At 45.2% G+C, this 27,847-nt stretch overlaps 1 long non-coding RNA gene across 1 annotated transcript in view; it reads left to right on the top strand.

The window, feature by feature from the left end:
• LOC138280786 (uncharacterized) overlaps positions 1-19,380 on the top strand; it is a 43,409-nt gene extending 24,029 nt beyond the window's left edge. Inside the window, exon 3 of the long non-coding RNA XR_011200882.1 lies at positions 18,840-19,380. This is a non-coding gene — a long non-coding RNA (uncharacterized lncRNA). The remainder of the gene's footprint in view (positions 1-18,839) is intronic.
• Positions 19,381-27,847: the final 8,467 nt, after the last annotated feature.

The following is a 27,847-nucleotide window of genomic DNA, read 5'->3' as shown; positions in this document are numbered from 1 at the left end:
AGGCTACAAAATAAAATAATGAAGGGGGTTTGTCACGGAACCTCAGTTCCAGGGACCATCACCTCCCCAGGGTTTCAATTGAACATTGGAGTGGGGGTGGCCATGCAGCCCACCCCCCCTTGTGGAGCCAATATGGGCCCTAGGAACTGACACCTCCCAGGGTCGGCTCCTGCTATGCCCTGGGGTGCCCAACCCCAGGACATACCTGTTTGCTCTGACTTGCTGGGAGCGTTGACAGGTCCCGTTAAGTCACAGCAAACTCTGCTTCTAGTGAGCAAGAACTGTCAAAATGCTCTCATCTGCTGGAAGCAGAGGTTTCATCTCTTTCCCTGACTGCAGCAATGCGATCAGGGAAAAAGAAGAAAGAATTATTCTTGCAAACAGGGCGCTGCTTGTTTAGCAGCTCTCTGTGTGCAACAGCAGTGTCGACTCCGCAGGAGGTTGGGAGCTGGCTGGGACCATGGGTGCCTTGAGGCACACCCTGTGGTCCCACTGCACACTGCGTGCCCTAGGGATATGGTCAGCCCAGGATGGGGGCTGCATGCCCACCTCCCCCATTGAATAGTGGTGGGTCCCAGGATATGGGGCTTCTGGGGCTGAAATTGGCTTGTAGTGTGCCCCTGTGGATGGGGTGCCCAGGGTGAAAATCACCCCTCCTTCCTGGTCACTGGCATTAACTCAAAGAGGTAGCACTTAAACTAGCTAATCAGTTGAAAGTACGCTAGTTGGGTAGATATTTTGTGCTAAACTGTGGACTCTTGTTGTATAAAGGAGCAGATGAGCTTCTGCTGTGACCATGATGCTCATTTCACAGAAATTAAACGCCAACAGGAAGCACTTACAAATATACATGTAGCTGGTGCCCCAGGACATATGATCCTAACTCCAGGACTTAGCGAGAGTGTTTTCTTCAGTGATTCTTTACGGAAAACATATCTGAACTCTTTTGTGGAGGTGGATGCATCTTTCATCTATTGGAGGGCAATCTGTATGTGACTGTGACAAGTGGGTTCTTTCTTGTCCTCTCCTGGTGAGAGCGGAGTCCATGGTTCTCCCTCTAAATTGTAACAAGTATGCAAATGTGAAAATCACCTGGAACCTCCATCTGCTTTTCCCACCCCATCACCTTAGTATTATCGAAAGGTCTTCCCGACTTTTGCTGGAATGATGGACAGCTTACCTAAGGGCCCCCCAGTGAGTTTCCCGCTGATTTTGGTGGTGCATTCTTGATGACAAGGAATATGAGGATATCCCCACCAAACAAAGAAGCACTTATGTCATATAGCTAAGAGGAAGGACCCTAGCTTGGTGGAGATTTACGTCTTTGTAGTCTTATTGACCTCTCTATCAGAGGATTTATGTTATCACAGAATTCTGTAGAAAGACGGACTAGGAACAATCACATTACCAAATGCACACAAGGTAAGTGCAGACATTTCCTTGTGGTCCATTATGAAGCTGTAGTGCAGAATTTACATGGGGCAGTTACTCAAGGAGGTAGCACTTGGTAACTAACCGGTAGGAAGTATTTCAGTTGGGTAGGCATTTTGTGCAAAACTGTGGACTCTTGTTGGATAAATGGGCAGGTGCGGATCCTTTGTGGCCGAGTCACTCAGGCAGCTACTGATACACCCACACAGACACTCATACACCCACTCACAGATACACTCAGACACTTACTCAGTCTCTCATGCACCCACTCACAGACCCACTCAGAGAATCATGTATTCAAACACAGACCCACTCACTCACACACCCATTCACATACCCACTTATACACTCACACACCCACTCACAGACCCTCTCAGACATTCATGCACCCACCCACTCACAGACCCACCCAGGCTCACACAGCCACTCACAGACCCACTCAGAGACTCATTCAGGCAATCAGACAACTACTCACTCACCCTTATAGCTACTCATACAACCAGTAACTTATCCATACAGCCACTAAGAGCCACACACTCACCCCTACTGCAACTTACACACCGACTTACTCTCCTAAACAGCCACTTGCACACCCACACACTCACCTATACAGCCTCTCAACACAGACTCACTCACTCATACAAGCACTCACAAACTCATTCACACAACCACTTATATACCCATTCACACATCCATACAATCACTCACACGTTTGCTCACTCACCCACACATCATTCACACAGAAATATACTCTACAAAGATGCCACACACATAGCAACTCACTTAACCAAACAGCCACTCAACAGCAACTCACTCACCCATACAGCCACTTACACAGCCAGTTATTCACGCATACAGCCGTTCAGACTCACTCACCCATGCAGCCACTCACACACCCACACACCTACCCATACAGTCACTCACACAGCCACTTACTCACCCATACAACCACTGACACCCACTCACCTATATAGTCGTTCACATAGCCACTGACTCAACAACACAGATACTTTCATACCTACTTATACACCCATACAGGCTCTCACACACCTACTCACTCACCCATAAAGGCACTCAGTCACACACTCACACACAAACAACCACTCACATAATTTATGTTAGAAATAGTATCACAAATTAGTAGTACAGAATGTATACTATTTTATCTGTTGTAATACCTTGGTACATATGCTTAACACTCATAAACTGTTTAAAAAAGTGTCACACTCACTTGATGATATCATCAGTGATGACCATGTCACGAGTGAGCTAATATGTGAGGTCATAAGCAGTGTGTAAGTTATAGTTAGCTCAGGTGAGCATAACTGCTGAATTCCACTGGTTTTGGATCAGTGAAATGTGTGCCTAACTAAATCATCCTTGTAACCTTTGTTTTTTTCAGTGAATTTCTGAGGTTTTTTAATTTTATTTTCAAACTATAATGTTTACAGAGGGGGTCAAGCAACATATATGTGGAGTTAGGTATAGACATTTACATGTACTAACTTTTTAATATTTTGAACCTCGATATTTTGCCCATGATATTAGTGTCCAACAATATCCTGGACTCGATATTCAGAAGCCACACCATTTCCTATAATCATACAGACAGTAACTAGATGCACATATGCATAAACGTGTACCTAAATACTTGAATTTAGAAAAAAACATGTACCAGCACATGCCGACACAGGTGAATGTTGATTGCATACATGGATAGAATGGCTGTATGATTGGATAAGAGAATAAGGGGATGATCGGATGGCTGCAGGCACATACATTTAGATCGATGGCAGTGGTTGGGTGGATATGTGCTTGAGTGAGTGTGAATGACGGATGCTAGGGGGTAGTATAGCTGTGGATAAAATGACAAACATATGAGGGCATTGGCGAATAAGTGGGATTCACAGGATGTATAGACAAATCAACGTGGGTTGATAGCTGGGTGCATTGGTGTCAGAAGGCGTGTGCACAGAGTCAGTTGCATGAAATAAGGACATATTGTCTAATCACAATGATGTGCTAGTGAGCAGTAAGCTATATCAACAAGAATTCGGTATTTGCTTGACAAACACAAGGTTATCACTTTCAAACCTTAAAGACTATGGGCTGACACATGGACTGTTAGCTTTAAGCTGCATACCCGTGCTACCCTCAATATACATAGATTGCAGCATCATGTATAAAAGCATTATAAATGTGTAAAGGCCTGATTTAGAGTTTGGCAGATGGGTAATCTATCACAAATTCTGTCCACCTTATTATAAATGCCACTTGACATATGGTGGGCGGGATATCATTAGCTTTTTTGATGGAGTAATCTTTCCACAAAACTCCAACTCAGGCCCTTAGAAAGCTAACCAAATTCCACCTTATAAATTTAGAAAGGCGACTATTGTGAATCTATTTTCTCAGGTAACTGGCAAGGCAACTGCTTGTAAGATGAGTCTGCAAAAGGCCTTTTTTGGCCAGGCCTTATGTTCTAGCAGGTGTCCCACAATAACCCAACAAACAATGGGCTCTATAAAACATAGTTGAAGAACCCTGTGAATCTATCAATGATAGTGCGAGCTGAACAAACACTCAGAATCCCAGCAAACAACCACAGATTCAATACAGAGTTAAATACTTAGGGGCCTAATCACTATGGCCCTCATTACAACCCTGGCGGTAAATGCCGCTTACCGCCGTGCTGATGGCCACCAACATACCATGACCGCAGAAGTATTCCGCTACGGGTATTATGACCCACACTGAGAATACCGCCACTATACAGACACCCAAACAAGTCCGCCACACCAAAGGTCAGTGATAAGCTGGCGATAGCAGAATCCACACCGTTACGCCAACAGGAATATGCCCACAGTATCTCGACCCACGAATCACCGCGGCGGTCTTTCAACTGCAGTAAACCATTTGCGGTACATACCGCTGCACTCATAATACACACACATTTACAAAACACCACCACATTGGACAAGTCAAACTACATACACCTGACACATATACCCACCCCTCCCCGTCCTTCCCCTCGGGCCAGGGTGTCCAGAACCCAGGCCAGCACGTCAGCCACCAAGTCGGTGTCCGCTGTGGTACCTGCAACTCACAGAGGCTCAAAGGGGACAACTGTCAGCCCAGCCAGTGTGCCACCAACCCCTGAAAAGGACAAAACCATTCTGCCACCTGCCAAGGTGAAGAAAGGGACAGCACGCAGCAAGGGCACGGAGCACTGTACTGCCATTTGATGAAGTTTGTTTTGACCAATGACTTTGTGTTTCACCACTGCACATATTAGTTGCTCAATGTTCACCAGTAGCACATGGTATGTTTTGTTCAGTTTAGCCGCCTATGGGCTTTGACATTGCATTAGCCATTACATTCTGTATTCTGCCTATTGGCTTTGACATGCTGTATCCAGTCTAGCCGCCTATTGGCTTTGACATTGCATTCCTATTGGCTTTGACATAATGTATTCAATTTAGCTGCCTATTGACTTTGACATGCTATTAGATATTCTGCCTATGGGCTTTGACATGATATTATATATTGCATTTTGTATTCAGCTCCGCTGCCTATTGGCTTTGACATGATATTATACATTGCATTTTATATTCAGCTCAGCTGCCTATTGGCTTTGACATGATATTATACATTGCATTTTGTATTCAGCTCAGCTGCCTATGGGCTTTGACATGATATAAGACATTGCATTTTGTATTCAGCTTAGATGCTTATTGGCTTTGACATGACACTAGACATTGCATTTGATATTTAGGTTAGCTGCCCATTGCCTTTAACGTGGAGTTAGACATTGCAGTTGAGAATCCAAGCTGTATTTTTCCAAGCTGTGTTTTTGCACAAGATGTTTTTCTCACAGTAGACTAGACATGATAAGAGAGAGTACATGGGTGTTGTTTTTCTTCGCTTGAGCTTGGGAACAGGAGTAGTCTTGGAGACCTGGCCAGTCTCCAAAAGGCTTGCTCAGTTTCCCAGGTCTGAGAGGAGGGGGCACACCTTTGTAACGAATGACACAGGCTGCAGAGATTCAGATTCGAATCTGCCGGACCTCGTGCTGGAGCTTGGCGCCAGCTGCCAGCAATCCCGTGTGGGTAGATGAATCTCTTTCTCGCGGCTGACAGGGGGTCATCAGCTTGCAGACCTTAGAAAGATGAAGCTGTAAATAGTTTCCCACACGGTGAAGTATTTGTTTTGCTTTGCATTCAATATCTTATAAATATAACCTGCTGTGTATATTGCAAACTGATATATTTTGTTTGATTAACGCGGGCTTGAAAGCTACTAATTCGTCAACATAAAAATTGTGGTTGGGGAAGAATTAACAACAATAAAAGTCTTCTTTGACCCCAGAAGTGCATTTCTGGTGTGTTATGTTAGTGCTTAGAAACTAGCTAAGAGGAAAGCACTACAAGCACGAACCACCCAGCTAGGCCTCCTCCAAAACTCCAGCTGCCAGAGCCAAGGTCACAACAGCATCTGCCAAGGTGAGGAAGGGGCAGAAAACACCAGGCAAGGCACGTCAGCCGTTGGAAGCTGCAGGTGAAGGCTGGGTGCCCACCAGCACAACTGCCAGCCCCACCACCTGCACCACGGGCAGAACTGCCAGCAGCCCCTCCGCAGCACCGCTGCAAGCACCACCACCTGCACCGCCTCTAGCATCACTACTGTCAGCAGCGGCATCCACAGGGGGCAGCCGTCAGAGGCTGAAGGAGAAGGGTTGGAGCCTCCCTCCACCAATGGCAGCACCGGCACCTGCACCACGGCCAGCACCCCCAGCAGCAAGCACCGCCACCTGCACCGCTGACAGTAGGACCACTACCAGCAGCAGCAGCCTCAGTGGGCAGCCGTCCGAGGCTGCAGGAGATGGACTGGAGCCTCCCACCACCACTGGCAGCACCTTCACCAGCACCGGCACTACCACCAGTTTGCAGCCTTAGCCACGGCAGGATGAGGTGTAGCTCTGCCTCCATGAACTATCATGCAACCGGGTCCCTGCAAATCTCGTGCCTCAAACACCCAGGTGAGTTAATGTGAATGGCCACACCCCAAGTGCTGCATCACTGGGCACAAGGCCCCCTCCAGAACCAGTGGAGATATGCATCCACTCACCCCCTCCTTGACAGGGTAAAGCACACTGGACACAAGGCCCCCTCCAGAAACAGTGGAGATATGCATCCACTCACCCCCTCCTTGGCAGGGTGAAGCACACTAGGCACAAGACCCCCTCCAGACCCCATGGAGATATGCATCCACTCACCCCCTCCTTGGCAGGATGAAGCACACTGGGCACAAGGCCTCCTCCAAAACCAGTGGAGATATGCATCCACTCATCCCCTCCTTGGCAGGGTAAAGCACACTGGACACAAGGCCCCCTCCAGAACCAGTGGAGATATGCATCCACTCACCCCCTCCTTGGCAGGATGAAGCACACTGGGCACAATGCCCCCTCCAGAACCAGTGGAGATATGCATCCACTCACCCCCTCCTTCCCAGGATGAAGCACACTGGGCACAAGGCCCTCTCCAGAACCAGTGGAGAAGCCATCTACTAGAGAGACTGTGGCTTTGCACTCCCCAGGACCAAGCAGTGGGCAAAGCACCCATATGAGAGACTGTAGCTTTGCACTCCCCAGGAGCAACCAGTGGGCAAAGCACCCACTTGAGAGACTGAGAGGTATTACCGCCACTTTAACACCAACCGCCACGGTTGTAATGAGGGCCTATATATACGTTTTGAGTACATAAAATAGTACTCCTATAATCTTACTTTACATACCAACAGTTACTATTCACTATTTTTCACATATGTCTACCCTATCTTTAAGGTGCAGAGACCTCTGCCAAAGTGTGGAGAACTTCATGTGGTTGCTATTTATTTTTGGTTTATGTGCTAGGGGTAAGGAGAAGTGTTTTGAAAATGGGGAGTATCTGGATATAAATTTGTGTAGTTAAGGTACAATTAAGGCTGGGAATAGGAAGGTTTTTGCAGTTAGAAAAACACACCCACAAAGGTGTTAATTACTTGCTATTCACCAAAGTTACACCCACATCTACTCAAATAGTGTTACTGACTGAACGTGCTTAAATCTATCCTAGGTAAACCTTGGAGCAATTCATACATCAGGCATAGACAATCAGTCTTTCAGCAAGGCGCTCCAATAAAATTCAGTGAAGTCAAAGAATTCACTTTACTGATCATATTTCCTTAAGTACCTATAACATATTTAGGCTAATCAGTGAAACACATAAAGTTTCCATCTTGTCATAGTTTACTAAAGTTTACTTCTGACACTATGAGCTAGCTCTCGTCATTATACAACATTTCTATCTTGAGTATTACTTTGGCTGGAATGGAGGATCTCAACCTAGGTTTAATTATAAATTGTATAAATTGTTGCAGGTACCAATTCCACTTATTCTCCTTATGAGTATCTATTACTGTTGCCTCTCTCATACCACTGTAATCTTTAGATAACAGTCTGATGTAACTGTTCTACTTCAGTAACTTCTCACATCCCTTTCCTTGTGACCCTACTCAAAAAAAAATCCTAAATGTTTGTAATATATACATCTTTAATGACCTGTCATCAAAACCATTTTTTATACCTTTCACCTCTTTTAGGAAGATTATCATTTTTCCATTTCCTAAATAAGTACATCTTTGCCATACCAGTGCCCTGGTAAAACATCTACACAACTAGGTAGTTAATTCCTGGACTCCCGAAAGATCATGCAGCATAATCATGGATGATGTTCCTTCAGGAAATCCATTTCTGTGTGGACTTCATTACAAATTCTTGCCAATTATGGAAATGTCATCAACTATTTACGCTATCTTTTTCTTCCTGTTTACACCTCCAACATTTAATATTAGGGAACAGATTAAACCAATGCAATTACCTTGGAGTACAGTGCAATGAATGTATTAATTTAAACATATCTTAAGTAGTTTATTGCTCAATACCTTTGTCTGGTAGAATTGAATATTGGGTTAACAGTCAAGGATGTGTTTTGTGTATGCATATTGTTGTTGTACAGATTTTAGGTTTGTTAGTATTGAAACCAATGCATGTACTACTTCCTGTTGTTGGAATTCATGAGCAAGGGCAAAAACCCTATGTTAGGTAGTATGAATACATATGTGGCATTCTTAATCCTGCAAATTTCAGGGAGGGCATAATGGACAATGGATATTTTGAGCTTTAGTTACTTATAGTTCTACATCATTTTTATTTTTAAAATAGCATCTATGTCCCTGAAAATGTTTCTTAAATGTTATCTATGTCCCTCAAATTTTGCTGTCCATGGTCACCTTCTCTAATACATAATTAATGCTGAGTTTTGTGTTCATATTTGAAATTTGAACTCACCACCATAATGACATCTTTATGGATGACCATCACTAAAAATCATCCCCCAATTTATGCATAAATAGATTACCAATATCTATGACAATTTTCTTTAACTTAAATTTTGTTACTGAGCTATTTTCAAATTAAAAAGTATGTTATGTCTTCCTCACAGGAAGGTACTTGATACCAATATTTAACTTACTAAGTGGTCAAAAGGTGTGGTGCTAAAGGAACTGCCACATAAGAAAACAAACAATGTGCCAAGGATCATATAATGTCAATTTGAAAGCCAGAGAAAGATTATTTAGTTTCATTTTAGTCACTAAACCTTATTTTTTCTTCATGAATGGTGTGAAATCTCAGGACCCTATTCACAAACTGCATTGTGTAGCAGGTAAGTAGTACTACAGAAGTACTACTTATGTACTGCAAAATGCAATTTGATAACCTGTGGGGAGATCTCTATTTCTGCCTCTTGTATATTTTGTGTGTGGAGATCTCTGCCCCAGTGCCAAAAGTCTCCATGAGAATAAGCCTACAATTTAGTAATATATCTCTAAGGAACACAGGGTAGTATCTGGTTATTGGAAATACTTACTATTAAAGGAAAGGGGTTAATGGAAATTTGAGTAGGGACAGGCTACTACAATGGTCCACCCTCCCACAAAAGAGTAAGAACATTGCTATTCAGAAACAGGACTTTAAAAGTTACTACTATACTAAAAGAAAGTAACTGCACATTATTAAATACACTCTAGCCCAGCTGTGGAGTAAGTCTATTGCACACTGTAAGAAATTGCGGTGCTGATTAACTGGAGTGTGAGCTCTGGTCAAGCACCAACCACAATCATGTCAAGGTGAGGTACAAGCCAACCCTAAATTAACATGTGGTCAACCCTGTGATTGCTTGGCAAAGAGCAAGCAGGCTTAACGTAGAGACAACATGTAAAGTATTTGTCAGAACAGCACACATAAAGGATCCCACACCAAGTTAGAAAATTAAAACTTTCTTTAATAAGTAAAACAGGACCAAAACAACAGACATCCAATCAGCAGAACTGGAGAGATGTATTTTTAAATAGTAGAGAAAATAGCATAAAAAAGCACGAAGAGTCAACTCTGGGTATGTGGTTGCACAGGACAAGGAAGAAGTCACAAGTTCAAGCCAACCACAGTGGAGCGCAAGCCAGCTACAGGGACTCATGTAGGCTTCCTGAGCAAATTACTTCAAATTCTGGTTTGGGAAGCATTGCAAAGATGTGTCATGCAGCTGAAGCAATGCATTAGTTTTGAGATGCCATGAGGGTGACGTTTGAGCTCCTGAATCATATTCAAGGATACGTTTTGCAGTCAAGGAAATGTGTTGGTTCCAAGAAACAGTGGAGATGTGATGCAGAGTCTGAAGTTGCCGTCAAGGTTGCCATCAACGAGGAATGGAGTGTCTGTGCTAAGGATATGACACACAGTAGTGGTTCCTGTGGCGTTGTGGGCTGTGGAGGCAGTGAGGGTCCTTGTGAAGGGTCCAATTCATACAGCAGAAGAGAGGCATCAGTTCTGCTTGGTTTTGTGCTGCGCAGCTGAGGATATGCGTCAATTCAGGTGAATCCACAGAGGCTGGCAGAGCGTCTTAAGCCAACCTCCAAGGGTCCAGGACTGGGGTGGCATCCCTGGAGCGAGTAAACTCCCAGACGGCAGAGTCCTAGTGCACATGCAAGGTTGTTGGAAGCCTGTTGTACCCCTGAGGCATCAGATCAGGAGGCCCGCCAAGGAGCCCTTGGAGTTACTCTGGGTTCAAGAGATGGAGTTTCATTCCTTCTTAACAAGGCAAGAGGGCAGCAGACAGCAGGTCAGCACAGCATGGCAGCAGTCCTTTAGATCAGAAGTCCAACAGAGTGATAGTCCGTTCAACAGCATAGCAGTCTTTTTTCCAGGCAGAGTATAAACAAGTCCAAATGTGTACTGAAGTGGTGGTATCTGAGATTCAGGATTTGTACCCAGTTGTGCCTTTGAAGTGAGGAGAAGCTTCTAGAGGCAAGCCTCTAGAGCCATGCCTTTGAAGTGTACAAGTTCCCTGCTTCCTGACCCTGGCTGCATACTAACTGCAGGGAGTATGCAGGCCTTTATGTGAAGTCAGGACATGGCCTATACAAGTGTAAGAGACGCTGGGCCACCTCCTCCCTCCCATTCTGCCAGTGGTGGCACATCTAAGCTCCCTGTGTGTGGCTGTCTAGGAGGAATTCAGAAAGGCCCACTGTTAACTACACCCAATCATGTGACCCAGGCCAGGTGAGACTGCAGCACTAAATGGCTAGGTCAGGAAAATTCCAACTTTTTAAAAGTGGCATTTTCAAAATTGTAATAAAAACGTTGACTTCACCATAAATTAGATTTTTTGTTTACAATTCCTAAGACACAAACATAAACATATTACCTGTTCCCATTTGGAACGTACACTTAAAAAATGTAATAAGATAGCTCCAATATTATCCAACAAGAGAGGGGGGCATTGCAGTAGTGAGAAATGACTTTATGGATTTTTCACTATCAAGATATTAAAAACCTAAAATGACATGTCCAGCTTTTTAAAATACATTGCACCCTGCCCTGTGGACTGCCAAGGGCTGACCCAAGGGAGTCCTATAGGTATTAAAAAGGGAAGGATTGAGCCTGCAAAATTGTTTATTTTGCCAAGTCGACATGGCAGTTTAAAACTGCATACAGAGACTGCAATGGCAGGCCTGAGATATGTTTAAAGTGTTACTTACGTGGGTGGCACAATCAGTGCTGCATGCACACCAGTAGCATTCAATTTACAGGTCCTGGACAAAGATAGTGCCAATTTACTAGGGACTTACAAGTAAATTAAATTTGCCAAATGGGTATGAACTAATCTTACCATGTTTTAAAGAGAGAGCATTTAACACTGCTTAACGGAAGTAAAGTGTGCAGAGTCCAAAGAGCAAAAAAACAAGATGAGAAAAAATGGAGATAGAAGTTAAAAAGTTTGAGGGAAATCCACCTTAAGGCTGTCAGGTCCAACACCCGGAAGTGTTTTTTTTTTAAGAAAAGGAATTGTGTCAAGGTCAGAACACAGTCTTCCACATGTGTGCATAATCCTTGAACAATGCTGTTTATTCTCTCTTTTTTCAGATACCCATTTATAGACACCAAGTAGGTGGCTCATGTGTACTTGATGCATGTATTGCACATTCACAGCAACAGTATGGAATAGATGTGGGATGTGGGAGTATAATCGGTCCTGACGAAAGCCACGAGCATTTGGGAACATAAGTGGCAGAAACATGTTAACAATAAGAGGAAGTAGGGGTAACTAGAGCACCAACACTTCCAAACTTTTTCCATTTTTAATCATACTGGCTGACACCCAGATTAAAATGTTAAGGCTACAACACAGATAGTTTTAAAGAGTAATCCTTCCCCCACTCACTACCCTCGTCCTTTTCCAACAAAGGGTTTGAGTGCATCTCTCAGGTTGTAGCATGCTTTAATAGACAATTGAACTGTAAGAAACTCTATGATGATGCACACCACCAAGGGGGACCCCCGGTGGGTGAGCATTCTTTAAAGCAAAAGGTTTTTTTCTAGTTAGGTTGATAGGAGGGTTCTTAGATTGATCCAATGCAGTTGCTTCTATAGATTGTGTGGAGTTCTGTGTCAGAGGAGGGTTAGCCCATGCTCTACAGCACCACTGCACAGCCCGTAATTTGTTTTGGGGTGTTCTGATATTGCCACACACATTGCCTGCAGAAAGCACAAATGCATTATTTCTACAATATACTGTAAAACACCCATGCAGCCTGTCTTTAGATGTTTAATACCATCCTGTGGTGCAAATGTGAACCTCATTTTTATCTATCTGATTCACTAATTGGGGCCACTTTTAATTTGGTGCCCAGGCCTATTTCTGTCCCTGTCCATCTCTGGATATTACAAACCACAGACCCGAAGGCTGAATGGTTGGTAAATGTCACCAAAACACTGAGATAGCAATACATAATTATATTACACAATTAACCTTTTATTTATAGTTTATACTACAAATGTATTTTCGGGTGAACCTGTTTTCAGGGAGTATTGGTTTAGTATGTGAGAGGTTAAAGTCCTTTATTAAGACCCTCGTTGTTTGCTTTAACTCTAGTGCTTGCTTTGCAATATGTGATTTCCAAGACATTTTTTCAGTTAACATTATGCCCAGGTAACTAAAAGTGCCAACCTTTTCAAGTGGGGTTCCCTTGAGAATGAACATTCCTCTAAAGGATCTGTGTGGATTAAGCTTCATCAATTTCATTTTAGAAGCATTGATTTCAAGTCCCCTTGTGGAGCAAAATTCCTCAAAACACACAAGGAGTTTACGTAATCCACTTGGGGTCTTGAATATCAGGAGTGTGTCTGCAAAGTGCAAGACCAAATTTTCTGTGTGCCTAGCGATGGTGTGTCAGCCTCCAGTCTGAGTAAAGAGGGGACGATATCATTAATGTACAGGGATAACAGGTTGGGGGCAAGGACACACCCTTGCCGCACACCCCTTGACACATTAATTCTGTCAGTTAGATGCCCCTTGTCGTCCCACCTGACACGTGCATAGTTACCCTCATGGAGCCGAGTTAGTAATACAAGAATTTGCTTGGGGATTCCCATTAGGGAAAGAACTTCCAACAACTTGTTACACAAAAACAACATACAGGTTCCCTTTGCCAATAAAAATGGTTTTCCAATACAAAAGCAGGAACCTGAGGGCTTGCTCGATGGCAGATTTTTTTTGCGAAAACCTGCCTGGTGGGAACTAAGGATGTTGTGTTCCGTTATCCAGTCTTGAATCTTGCCTAGAAGGCAGTGACAGAGCACTTTCTGCACAAAATCTATTATGCTAATTGGCCTATAGTTCCTGGGGATGCTTCTGTCGCCCTTTTTGAAAGATCGGGACAACAATGGGCCCCTTCCAGGACTCAGGGATTGGTGCCCCAGATGCTATTGCATTCACTATGATGGTAATATATCTTGACCAGATTGCTATATCCGTTAAGAATAGGTCTGATGGAACACTATCTGAACCAGGTTCTCTAGCGCGCTTTAGAGCACCTAAAGAATATGCTATGTCCACTTGGCAAAATAGTTGCAGCGCTGGAGGGGTGGGTGTTAGGGTAATATTTGAGCAAATGTCCTTATGTCCAGAGGTTGAGCTATCATGGTCGTAAGAGTACAAGCCACTAAAGTGGTCTACCCAGTCCTTTGGTGCAATATTAGTTGTAATGTTCAATTCGCTGTTTGCTGGGCCACGCGCTGCCAGGGACCAAAATGTACTGCAGTTCCTCTCTTGTGCGGCGTCACTAAGTGCTGCCCACCACTTGTCGTCTTATTCACGCTTAGCTTTGTCGATGGCTGGTTTTTAATGATTATGTCGATAGCTGGTTTGTAAGAATTTCTGGCTGAGTGAATTGCATAACATCCTTAGATTTGATTAAACGCTTGCTTGAGGAACGGCACTCTTTGTTAAACCAGCAATGCCTACCCTTGAGCCTCTTACTATGAGAGGCTATGTCAGCCGAGAAGAGGGCTGCAATACTCTTGAAACATGAGGTGTGAGTTAAGCTTGTTTCCTCGTCGGAGATTGCAAAGCCCACCTCTAAGCCCATCAATGTGGTCCTCAAGGTGTTGTTAGCGGCGTCGATAAGTGTAGGTCGAGCCAGAACCTTGTTCCACTTTAGATGGCATTTGTCATTAACCAGACTAATTCCCTTTGGTGCTTTTACTGAGGTGTTGATCATGGACAGGTGGTTGCACAAAACTGACATATGAACTGAGAGAGGATTATGGTCACTTTCAGTTCCCTCAATAACCATCATGTCAATGACTAGAGACTATAATCTTATGTCGACTAAACAATAATCAATTCTACTAGTATGTTTGACTTTGTTATATGTGTGACAACCCTTTGTGTCTGATTTGGTCCTGCCATTAAGTGCCCTAAGTCCAAATTCCACAGTCAATGATTTTACTTGGACAGCAGCCTGTGACCACCTTTTAATGGGTGGGATATCCAGGGCAGGGATAGACCATACCTGATCCTCCTTGTGGGTGGACCCAAGATCATCCCAGTCAAGAGGTTCAAATGTGACATTGAAGTCACTTGCCACAATGATTTTGTGATGCCGGGGACAGTTTTGCAAAAATGCCTCCATCATGCATACGGTTTTGGAAACTCGACCCCCAACCCCTCTGGTGTAGATGTTAAAAATAATCACAACTGCATCAACCCCGAATGACAGACGAAGACCTAGCAGGTCAGGGGAATCAATGGATAGCTGTGATATATGGCAGTTTAGTGATGTTCTAGTCCATATGGCTAGACCCCCGGAGGGCCTGCCCCTGGTACTGTGCAGAGCAGGGATATAAAAGTTTGAATAGCCAGTTTGAAAGAGTGGGTCGGTCGACCATGTCTCTTGAAAAAGACATATGTTGTGTTCCTCAATAAATGAGGTAAAGGACAGGATGGGGAGGATAGATCTCAGACCTGCCACATTCCATGAGACAATTCGTACCCCGGTGGTTGGATGGACCGCCCTATCCACTGACATATTTGAAAGTTTAGTTACCAGAGGTTGGTTACACAGGTGGGGTTGCTTGAGAGGGGAGGGGTCTTTATCACTATTGCCCGCAAACCCTGTATCGAGTGATGATAACCATCTGAGGGACCTGACCTGGTCCTAGGTAAGGTATTCTCATGCTTTGCTATCTGTTCCTGGATTTGTAAGTGAGGTTCACGGGGAGGAAATGTACAATGTTATCACGGCTAAGCATTGGGTCACAGGCGGTCTGGTGGAATCTGTAAGGAGAAGAAGCGTGAGTGATTATAGTGGCAATATTGGGGACCACAGCCAGACCAGGGACAGTTGTTTCATGTAAGTCAGGGGGAAGTTCAACATGTATTTCAGAAGGAACTTCAAGTCAATCATTCTTACTGAGAGCAGATGGAATACCTGTTGCGCAGTGGATGGAACTAACCCTATAGTGTACCGGTTGACTAGGGTATTTGAACTGGATACAGGATTGCCCTGGAACACTTGTCCTTGCGTCTAGGGCCACCAGGTTGTCCACCATACTCCTATCCCTAAATGTCAACTGTAGAATGTCAAAGTGTGTGACTAGGTCAGGCCTTCTGACTGCATAGATTATATCCTCACGTATTACAGAGTAACAGCCTCTTACGTGGCAAATCCAATGAATTGCCTTATTTCTAATAGAATCTCCCCCTTCTCTTTGTGCCAGTTGGTGTAGCTTGGGAACATTGACCATTAGAACAGTGCTTTTAGATTGGAATCGGTAAATGACGGGTTGTGCAGTGTATGTAGGGACTGTGTTGCTTGTGATTTTGTGATTTGATAGCAGTCATCGAATGCCTTCCCTACGCCTAAGCTATTGTGTGAGGGGGGGTTGGTCGGAAATCTTATCTTAGCACCAGCTAGAGGTTGGTCAGCACAACTGTTTGCTCACGTTGTGGGCAATTTCATCATGGTACCTGATTGGTTTGGCGTTCGGCTGCGGTTATGATTTATGGAGGTCATGATGTCTGGAGAAATTAGCTACTTGACTATTGAAATTAATGAATTAACCATAGACTTGAGTTCTGACACCTCCCTCTTTAAATCTTGTATGCATAACATGTGCTGTGCATTTGACTGGGCTGAGTGCTCATTTACGTCTACTGACCCTCCCACCCTAATGCCTGGGTCGGGGTTGTCATGTGAGTCTGAGATGTTTATTAAAGGGATGAAGCGGTTGATACACTGAATAGGATCGCTGGGATCAGTTGGAGGCTTGTCTGCTGATTTTTGGGGAGCATGGGTGATGACATTCCTACCCTCCCTCTTCCCTGTGGAGGCTATAACCTGTTGGCCACGTTTTACAAATATGTCAGCCATTTTCTTGTGACCAGCCCCTTTCCTGACTGGGTAGCACTCGCCCCCAGTTCTGTTGGGGCCGCTGTCCGGGGAGGAAGTTAAAATTCCTTCGCATTCATCAAGAAGGTTGTCAATTCTGTCCATAACACAGTTGTTAGCTGCATGCTTATGTCTTTTCCGCTTGGTTTTTAACACTGCCCCTGCCCCACCCTCTATTGCTTTCCTTTTACCAATTAAAGCTATAATTGATGGATAAGTGTTAGTTCAATGATAACCTACAAGAAGATACAATAGGGGCTAGAGTCAATGGTGCCTGCTTAGAAAAAATGTTAGGGAGGTGGCCCAGCCCAAGCTCCTCCGGGCTACGACGGGCGTGCCCCCACGCACTATATAGCGCTCGTTGGTCTGGTCAAGTTAATGCAGGTGCGGGTAAGATGGCCGCCTCCTGGGGTCACAAAGCAGTCTGGGGTATGTAGTCCCTTTCAGAGTTCCAGGCGTGTCCCATGCTGCAAAGTGCCCCCATGCGCTATATAACGCTCGTTGGTCTGGTCAAGTAGATGCAGGTGCTGGTAAAATGGCCGCCTCCTGGAGCCATGAAGCAGACTGGGATATGTAGTCCCTTTCAGAGTTCCAGGTGCATCCCGCGCCGTGAAGTGCCCCTACGTGCTATATAGCGCTCGTTGGTCTGGTCAAGTGGATGCAGGTGCTGGTAAGATGGCCGCCTCCTGGGGCCACAAAGCAGTCTGGGATATGTATTCCCTTTCAGAGTTCCAGGCGCGTCCTGTGCCGCAAAGTGCCCCCATGTGCTATATAGCGCTCGTTGGTCTGGTCAAGTAGATGCACGTGCTGGTAAGATCCAGGCCTCCAGGGGCCACAAAGTAGTCTGGGATATGTAGTCCCTTTCAGACTTCCAGGCACGTCACTTAATCAGTTTTAAAAAAAAAATCATTAAAAGAGAAAGTGGTTGAATTATTTAAAACTATCAGATGACAGATGTGCTATTGTTTTTGTGTTTTTTATGTCTGCTACTGAACTGGGAATTAAATTGCTGAAGCGTGTTTACATTCTACGGTGTGAAAAGACTGCAGTTTTACCTTTGGTCTGTTGCGGCAGAGCTAAGCAGAAACATGCACACACATTATGAAACACGATCCCCCACGAGGTCAAGTTTTTTAAAGAAGTTGAAAAAACTGATGATCTTAAAGTCAATTTTTATTGTTTCAAGGACTTTGCTTTGTGGAGACATGGGTCCAAGTCCAAACAGTACAACCAAGCCCCACAGCATGAATATGCTATCACGTCTTGGTCCCTACAAGGATAGTAACACAAACAACAACAACACACACACACACACACACACAAAGCAGCAACTAAACTCTGAGAGTAACATCTCAGCGGCCATGCTATTCATGAGGATTCCCATTGGTCCTCTGACCACAGCACACCAACAAGAACCCTCCTGTAGTATTCTTACACTTTTGACATAATCATTAATTACCCTATCGCTGTGTACTTTTCTCCTGTAGTCCAGCTAGGTTTGCTTTTTTAGAAATTTCTATAAATATAGACACTGGTACATTTATGTCTTGTCCTTTGACAGATAATCTAAATAGTTTTTTATGTGTGTGGGAAATCAGAAACATTGATGGTAGTGTTTGTGACTATAAAAAAAGGGTTTTCCTGAGTATGAATCCCTTTTTACAAGTCAGTAATATTTTGCTGACTGGTGAAGTATGACTGAGACTGGATACTGATTTGGTATTTGGAAGGGATATGTTTTAGGTGAACCTTCTAAATCCTGAATCTGTCAATGTATCAATGTTTCGTGACACTAATTCAGGCTACAAACCATTGAACAGTTACCGTCTGCCAAGTTGGGATCATAACTCCAATCCAAAATGAAAGGAAATTGGGTTGCTCTAAAAAGAACATTTATTTTTTTACATGCAGTCACAAAGATTGTGATCTACTGACCCTTGCAAGATGGCAATCTACTGACCTTGGGAGAATGCATGCATTTGAAAAGAGGATGTACAACGTCTTCCACATATCAAAGCAATACCCATTGTTCCCCAACTCTATATCAGCCAATGGAGTAATATGTATTTTTTCTTTCACAGGATAGTTTCGGAATGTACCTACAGAACCAGGCTATCGACTCTTCCCAGTCTGCAGTGCTATCTGTGGGATCCAAAGTAATTCCTGCAAAGAAGATGGATAACAAAATACAATATGCATCTATCAATCATCTGAACAAGCCTGTATAGTTTCCTGTTAGTGAGACATTGGTTTTGACTCAAAATCCAGAAAATAGCCGGATGATAATTTGTTATCATAATTATATATTTATACATTGAGAGACTAGAGTTAAATAGGATTAGAGTCTGATTTAGAGTTTGGCAGATGCAGTATTCCATCAAAACACATGAAGGGTAGCCTATGCACCTTATTACAAGTGCATTGTATGCTCTACAAGGAGGACAGTATATCCAACATTTTTTAGATGGAGTACCTGTGCCCTAAATTCTAAATCAGGCCATTACATTGGTGCAAAGAGGTACAAATATCTATAAACAATTGTGTTTTAGAAGAATACTTCTCCTAATTATCAGCCTATTAATGTTTGGGTATTGAACTACTCAAGAATAGACTTTTGGAATGCGTTATACCACAGTTATGAGCTCATCAAAATAAATGACTCAAGAATGTGCAAACTACGACTGGGAGACTGATTTTTATCCTGAAGAAATATGAACCCCATGCAGCTCATTTACAAAGCCTACACCGGGTCCAAGAGCAAACAGAATCACATTCAACATTCTCTTTTCATGCATAGAAGATAGAGCTACTAAAAACAGCAAAAAACATTTGAACATGTATTCTACAAGTAATCTTTGCTAAACATAAAAGTATCGCCAGGTCACGCATTTAATGATATGCAAGCATAGAGGCCTCAGATGATTGTAAAATAATCACACACCATCCCTGATGGCGTGTCAAAGGCCACTTTATTAGGCTAGGTTTTGCAGTATCCTTGTTAACTTCAATACAACTTTAACAGAACGTCAACTGCTTCAGTACATCAAAAATTTCAATGTGTACCAAACATTCACACCACTAAGTCTCCATACCCTGCCCTCATTCTTTCTCTCGTGTCATTCACTATCTTCCTTGCATTCCCCCAGTCTCTCTCTCTCACTTACTCTACCAAACATCCTCTAGTGCATCCTCCTTGCTCTGTTACAAAGCCCCACAAACCGTCTTCCCCTCCCCTGCGAACCTATATTCTCCATAAGGAGTGGATACACCGACGTCAGACTCTCCATCCCTCCAAACTACCTCAATGTACTGTTTCCAAACCATATTCTTCTGTGGTATAAGTGGACAAAAGGAACATGAAGGGTGGGTGGGTTTATCGGCACAACGTTCCCTATCCCACCAGCACCACAAAAAAAACAGAATCTCATTCAATATTATTTTTTCATGCATAGAAGATAGAGCTACCAAAAACAGCAAGAACATTCTTAACATATATTCTACAAATAATCTTTGTTTTTACAGAAAAGTAACTCCATTTCACACCGTTAACGATAAGCAAGCACAGAGGCTGCAGATAATTGTGAAATAATCACACACCATCCCAAGACGGATGTCAAAGTCCACTTTATTAGGCCAGGTTTTGCAATATTCATGTCAACTTCAATGCACCTTTAACATAATGTCAACCTCTTCAATACATCAAAGTTCTGAATGTGTACCAACCGTTCACAACCCTAAGTCTCCATACCCCAATCATTCTTTCACTCGTTATTCACCATCTTCCTTGCATTCAAACCGGTCTCTCGCTCACTTACTCTACCAAACATCCTCCAATGCAGCCCCCTTTTCCTATTCCAAAGCCCTCCACACCATCTTTCCCTCTCATGTGCTCCTCTTCCCCCCCATGAGATGTAGATGCCACTGTATCTGACTCTCCGTCCCCCAAAGTGACTCCAGCAAGGAAAAAATGCTTTGGATGTTTTCTTGCCCCAACCTCCTCCCCCAATCACACATCATTTGCCTCCTTACTCGTAGACACCTTTGCACCAAATGTTCTTATTCCAAAGTTTCCCCACCATGTCCTGCAGTTCCATCAGGTAATAAGCATTCCCAAACTGAGACAAATGCATCCCATCATTACAAAACAAAAAATGATAATTTTCCTCAATGCCACAATGAGATAGTACCTTAATGTCCATTGCCATACAGAAACCATCATTTCTCTTTTGAACTTCATCTTGGCATTGTCAGTGGCAGAGTGTTTCAAAGCCCCTTTCCATTGTCTCCTAGGCACAAACTCCATCCATAGCAGGCATGCAAATTTCCTCTTAATTAGTTGCAAACCCTACTTCATGTCCTGCACAAGCCAGACAACTTAACCAAATAATTCTCCCCCAGGTGTATAAGTAGCATGTCCATATGCCCCCTTTAGTGAACCAGGCTTGCAAAGAAAGGCCGAAGGTTGCACATCTCAACCCGCTCCTACCCTCACCATATCACCTCATGCCTGTTACCAGGTAGTCCAAGGCTTTGTCCACAAATTTGCTGATCTTGTACTTAGCTGCCCCCTGCACAAAAGAGTGCCTTACTAACCATATCACCAATTTACTCATCCCTGGATTGCTTACACATGCTACATTAAAGAAACAAATCATTATTAGAGTGCTGAGCCCCATGACCACCCCATAGACCCACAAAAAACCCTTATTTCTGCACATAGCACTCACAGCACCTAGCTCTCCAATGGCCTATCCTCCTGATTTGGTCCCAATCCCACCACAACTGTGCTGCATCTGTGGCTGCACCAATCCTAAATGAATACTTGGCAGGGTCCACACCCACTTTGCGCAGCACCATGCACAATACTGCCAACAGATGGAAAGCTGTAACCCTCCTCCCACTTCATAGCAGAAATTGTAATCCTGCCTGTGCCCTGGCCAAAACTCATTGTCACCACTCCCTCACTGGGTATGAGACTTGCCTAGCCCCCTTCCAGAGCTATACCCATCTACCCTTCCCTGCATGATCCGTCTTTGAACTTTGCAACCAAATAACCAAATCCTCAACTATATCTGCTCTAGACAAATCTCACTGCAAGACTCATGCATTCTGTGCCGATCTAAGCAACTCAGAAACCCTAAGGGCAACAAAGAACATCCACAGAAACCTGAAAATATTAACTTCAATACGGTCATAACAACAAACTGGCAATACTGCCAATATGGCTGCAACAAATCAAACATTATGGCCTCCCTCATTGTAGTCCCTATGGCCCCTCTTTCCCCCACCCATTCAGAATCTTGCCCTGAGCTGTGTCAACTCACCAGTACAGCTTCCCATAAAAATAAATACCAGCCAATTTTCCTCTTATGGTCCTGGGAGATAAACAATCAAATACAGAATGAAACTGAATATTCTCCCTTCCATGCTTCCTTGTTCCTGAGCCATTGTCTTCGGCAAATTCTTCACAAAACTTCTAAACCCCCTCCATGTCAGCTGATAACTCCTCCTTGTTGAATCTGCTAGTGAGTTTGTCAACAGTCCAACACTCTCACTCCCCCCACACACCAATTTCATGTAGGATTTGTGTCCTCCAGTCCTCTGCTTTCAGAGCCAGCTGTCAAACTCTTTGCCACTGTGAACAAGATAATGAGTCTGCTACATCATTGTGCACCCCTGTCACATGCCTCACCCGAAAAACAATGTTCAGATGTAAGCATTTCAAATAAACTATTGCAATAAGTGCACCAGTTCCACAGTCAGGTTGTCCACTTTAAACATCACTGTTCTTTTGGCCAACTCCCCACCTTACACCACCAGCACCACTACCAAGAAGAAGAAATCCAAAAAGGAAATGCTTCTCCTCTGCCTCAGTCAATGCTTGGGCTATTTCTCTACACACCATCTCCAGTCCCAAGAGACCCAAACCATGCACTTCAGTAACATTCCTAACACTTTGCACCTCCAAATTGTGTTGTCTTCCAGAAACAACAAGGACACACCACTGAAATCCTCCAAAAATGTCCTCCAAATACATAGATTGGCTCGTACTGCCTATGAAATTCCGGGGCTATCTGGTTGCACTAGACTGAGTGAAATCTGAATCTGCACCACATATGGGGCAAACACCCTCCCAGGCATAGCCATGCCCAGCCTTCTGCAAAACATTCTACCATCTATGGCCACTCTGCATGTGAAGTTCAAGAAAAGCAGTAGCTTCTGTATGTTCCGCAACTCAAAACGTCCCACACCAGTCACGTCATCCAAAAATTACTGCATTTCCCACAATTTGCCAACAATTCCTGTGTATCCTGCTCAATGCCCAGAAATGTCAAAACCATACTCAGTTCCTCAGTCTTCTCTGGTGCAAAAGGAACATTGACTTCCCTTGTGAAGTCCTCAAACTGCTCTCAGACACCGCTTTGTGACCACTTCTCCTTGAAAAAAAACGCTGCAAGAAAGTAATCAACACCTAAAACAGTGCACAGAATATTGTGCAACCTATGTGCAGAACCCTATCCACATAGCTAGCCCTATCAAATTGCCTGCCCAAAAAAGAGAATTTCACTGAATGAATTGGCAGGAGTCAAAAAGGAGATTTAATGTCACATTTTGCTAAATCCACCCCATGCCCATCCTAGCGCACCAGCCACACAGCATCGTCCACAGAGGCATACACCACCCTTGTGTACCCAATGGGAAATACATTTCTCCCGTCAGTCCAGGGCAAGTGAGGTATCATCCTGAACTCACCCGTTGCTTTCTTGTGAACCCCGCACAGAGGGGATATAATTAAATCTGGCGTAGGCCAGTCATGAAAGGCACTCACTATCCTATCCTCTCCTTTTCAATTTCTTTTTTTGGCCTAGCTAGCACCACTTGTGGCAAAGTCTTTGCTGATTGTAAATTATCTGCCCATCTGTGTCCCCGTGGTCCTTGGTATCGAAACATAAACCATCTGTGAAATCCCACTCTACTCTCAATGCAGTCTCCCTGCCTGGGTAGGACTGCAGATATGGGGCCAGCTTCTTCATCCTAAATGGTTTAGGAGCCGCAGCCTCATGTCCCTCCTTCTTGGCCCCGTCATTGTTCTGTGGGGGTCGCAAAAGTGAAACACTATGTGATGGGATGCCTCCCACCACACTTACAGCATTCATGCTTCAACTTACAAAGCTGTTGTTAGACCCAGTATCCTAGGAGTGTTTTCCCTAACTCTCTGCCCTCTGACCTCCTGTTTTACTGACCTTGTTTTTGCTGCCTTTAGGACTCTGGGCACTTTACCCCTGCTGACCAGTGCTAAAGTGCATATAACGTGGGTGACAGTTAGGTTCTTGTGCATTCTCTCCAGACAGCCACACACAAAGGGGGCTTTGTGGGACTGAGTAGCCATCTACATGTTGATAGGACATCCTGGGCAGGCTGGGAGGGAGAAGCTAACACACCTGAATGAGCTGTGTCTTGAGCCCAGACAACGGGCTGTATAACTACCTGTTATGTACCTTGAGTCAGGGAAGGAAGGGCAGGGAATCTGTGCACTTCAAATAATTCTCTTTGAAGTCTCCCCCACTGCATATAAGAACTGGACTTGTGACCCCACCAAATCAGTACACTTCTGGACTTGAGGACATTCTTTCAGGATGAAGGACTGCTATGCTGCTGAAGGAACTGCCACTCTGCTGGATTTTGTTGGACTCCTGCTCTGTTGTGGCTGCCCTGCTGCCTGCTGCCCTCCTTGTCTGGGAGTGGGAAAGAATGGACCTGTACCTCCCTTCATCCCCAGCACCAAAGTGACTACAAGGGCTTGCTGGCTTGCCTCCTGTTCTGAGGTCTTGGGGACATCAAAGACTTCACTCCATCCAACAGCGCATTACCTTTGCTTGCTTCAAGTCTCGCTCCGTTAATTTGTGCCACTCTAGTCCTGGGCCTATTGAACTGGGTATAAAGTGCTGCAACTGTCAAATCTATGCATCACCCTTGTTGCACCAGTCAAAACTGATTCATCTCCTCTCAACTCTGATGCATTGCCACCACAGCTGAAGACAAAGACATTGCATCATTGGCAGCATGGCTAGATGGCTATTCATTTCCTTCATCGCTAAGGATTCGTCGATACAACACTGTTCGAGTACATTGCGTCAACAGTTGCGTGGCATGATGATGCTCCATCTCCAACTGCATAGATAAGAACTGACACATTGCCTGCATCAGAGGGGATCAACGCATCACCTCCTCTGCTCCTCACATTGGGGCTTTGATGTTGACACAACCCTCAACACAAGGTACTTTTTCAGCAGGACGGGGATGATCTCTGTATCTGACCCACACTCCTGAATGGTTGGCTTGACTTTTCAGGTTTCACTCAGTCTAGTGCAACCAGATAGCCCCAGTTCCTGATTTATGCTTTTAAGCACTATATTTGAAAAAAATCATACCTCGACTTCTACTTATTGGATTTTTGTTGTTTGGTCTTGTTTTTACCATTAAATCAAGCTCTATCTTTATAAACTGGTGTGGATTATTTCTGTGTGTGTTTTTTTCACTGATTTACTGCACAACAATACTTTACTCATTGATTTCTAAGTTACACCTGCCTGCTCTTTTCCAAACTTCCAGAGAGTGACCACAGGTTGACTTATGGTGTGTAACTGACTTGTCCTGACTAGTATTGCTGTCATTACTTTGACAGGGTGCATACCTCTGTCAATTAGAGACTTAGGGGGTCATTCTAACCCTGGCGGTCGACGACCGCCAGGGCTAAAATGACGGGAGCACCGCCAACAGGCTGGCGGTGCTCCCATGGGCATTCTGACCGCGGCGGTACAGCCGCGGTCAGAAACGGGAAACCGGCGGTGTCCCGCCGGTTTCCCGCTGCCCTAGGGAATCCTCCACGGCGGCGCTGCAAGCAGCGCCGCCATGGGGATTCCGACCCCCTTACCGCCATCCTGTTCCTTGCGGTTTTCACCGCCAGGAACAGGATGGCGGTAACGGGTGTCGTGGGGCCCCTGGGGGCCCCTGCAGTGCCCATGCCAATGGCATGGGCACTGCAGGGGCCCCCTAACAGGGCCCCACTAAGATTTTCAGTGTCTGCATAGCAGACACTGAAAATCGCGACGGGTGCAACTGCACCCGTCGCACCCTTCCCACTCCGCCGGCTCAATTCGGAGCCTGCATCCTCGTGGGAAGGGGTTTCCCGCTGGGCGGGCGGGTGGCCTTCTGGCGGTCGCCCGCCCGCCCAGCGGGAAACTCAGAATAACCGCGGCGGTCTTTTGACCGCGCAGTGGTATTCTGACGGTTCCCGCTTGGCGGGCGGCTCCCGCCGCCCACCAAGCTCAGAATGACCCCCTTAGGCCCTCATTACAACCCTGGCGGAAAGATCTCCGATAGACAGCCAATGTACCACACCGACGGCCAGGGCAGGAAAAACAGCAACCACGGCGGTAGCCACCTACAGCCAGGTGAAAGTCAATGAACAGCAAAAGCCTGGCGGAAACTGAGCTCAGAAGGGAAATGACTCACCAATGGAGACACAGAGAAGAACCACGCCGCCAGGGAACCTGAACTGCATGTCTTCCCGATCATATTCTTCATTCTGCTCCACCACGAACACCAACGCCGGCGAAGACGACAACATGAGTATAGCCGCCTAGCACACAAGGAAAGGGGAGAGGAAAATGACAGTGACACACACACGCACAACACGCACCCCATACATACAACCACATGCATTACAAAAATAATTTTACCCCGTAACTCGGGCTGAATAATGCAAGGACAAAACGATTTTGTAAAAGTGAATGCCATGAGATCAACACAGTATGAAAAATAAGTTAGGCAAGATAATAGGTATACACATATGTTCAGAAAAAGGGACACATCCAGTCCTCAATTCGCATAGGCCACATGGCCACAGGCCAAAGTCCAAGGCCACACATGTTGCCTGCTTCAACATGGAGAGAACACTGCAGGGGCATCAGTTGGTCAATAGGTAGACACCTCAGCGCGATGGGGGAACAGGAGGGCACCTCAGCCGGGAAATGTAACAAGACCACTGGTTCTGGAGGGGCAACCTGCCCTGTGCTTTATCCTGTGGAGTGATGGGCCACAGTCTCTCAGGTGGGTGTCATACCTACTGGTTCTGAAGGGGGAAACATGCCCTGTGCTTGATTCTGGTGAGTGATGGCTCACAGTCTCTCAGGTGGGTGTCATACCCACTGGTTCTGGAGGGGGCAACATGCCCTGTGCTTGATCCTGGGGAGAGATGGGCCACAGTCTCTCAGGTGGGTGTCATACCCACTGGTTCTGGAGGGGGCAACATGCCCTGTGCTTGATGGGGCAGGCCACACAGCAGCCCATGGAGGTAGGATTACATACCGTCTGCCGGAGGTGATGGCTGCACAGTGGTGGTGCTGCTGGTAGTGGGAGGCTCCTGCTCATGCTCCTGCAACCTCAGATGGATGCATAGTGGTGGTGCTGCTGGTGGGGGAGGCTCCTGCACATCCATTGCAACCTCGGATGGCTGCACAACCATGGTTGGTGGTGGGGGCTCCATCACAGTTCCTGGTCCGTGCCCCTTGCTCTTCCTGCCTGCTGGTGTAGCCTACTTTCTCTTCCTGCCTGCTGGTGAAGGCTCCTTGGCCTTTCGGGGTGCAGGCCCCTTTCCCTACTTGCCTGATGAGCAGTCTCCTCCCCATTTAGGCTGGCTGGTGAAGGCTCCTTCCCCTTCACAACATGAGCCCTTGATCTCTTTCCACCATGAGTGGGTGCGGTGAGTACTGGGCCTGTGGACTGTGTGGCTGAGGTGCTTGGCTGGGCTCTTCCTACACTGGCCGTATGTGGAGGATGGGGGAGAGGGGTAGGGAAGAGGTCAATGGTGGATAGGAAACTTTTTTTAGGGATATTGGGGCAGGAAGAGGGAGAAGGAATGGGAGTGGAGGATGAGGGAGTGGTTGTTGGAGGTGTCTTTCTGCTGCTTTTGGGTGCAGGTGCATGGGCTGTACACTGTTGTGAGGTGGATGGCTATTGGGTGTCTGAGTGCTTGCGTTTCTGTACTTTGGGGGGACAGACACAGTGGGAGAGGACACAGGGGATG

This window comes from Pleurodeles waltl, chromosome 2_2 (genome assembly GCF_031143425.1).
Source record: "Pleurodeles waltl isolate 20211129_DDA chromosome 2_2, aPleWal1.hap1.20221129, whole genome shotgun sequence".
NCBI classification, from domain to species: Eukaryota; Metazoa; Chordata; class Amphibia; order Caudata; family Salamandridae; genus Pleurodeles; species Pleurodeles waltl.
The sequence above is the reverse complement of the archived record's forward strand: the minus strand, read 5'-3'. Positions and strand labels throughout refer to the sequence as shown.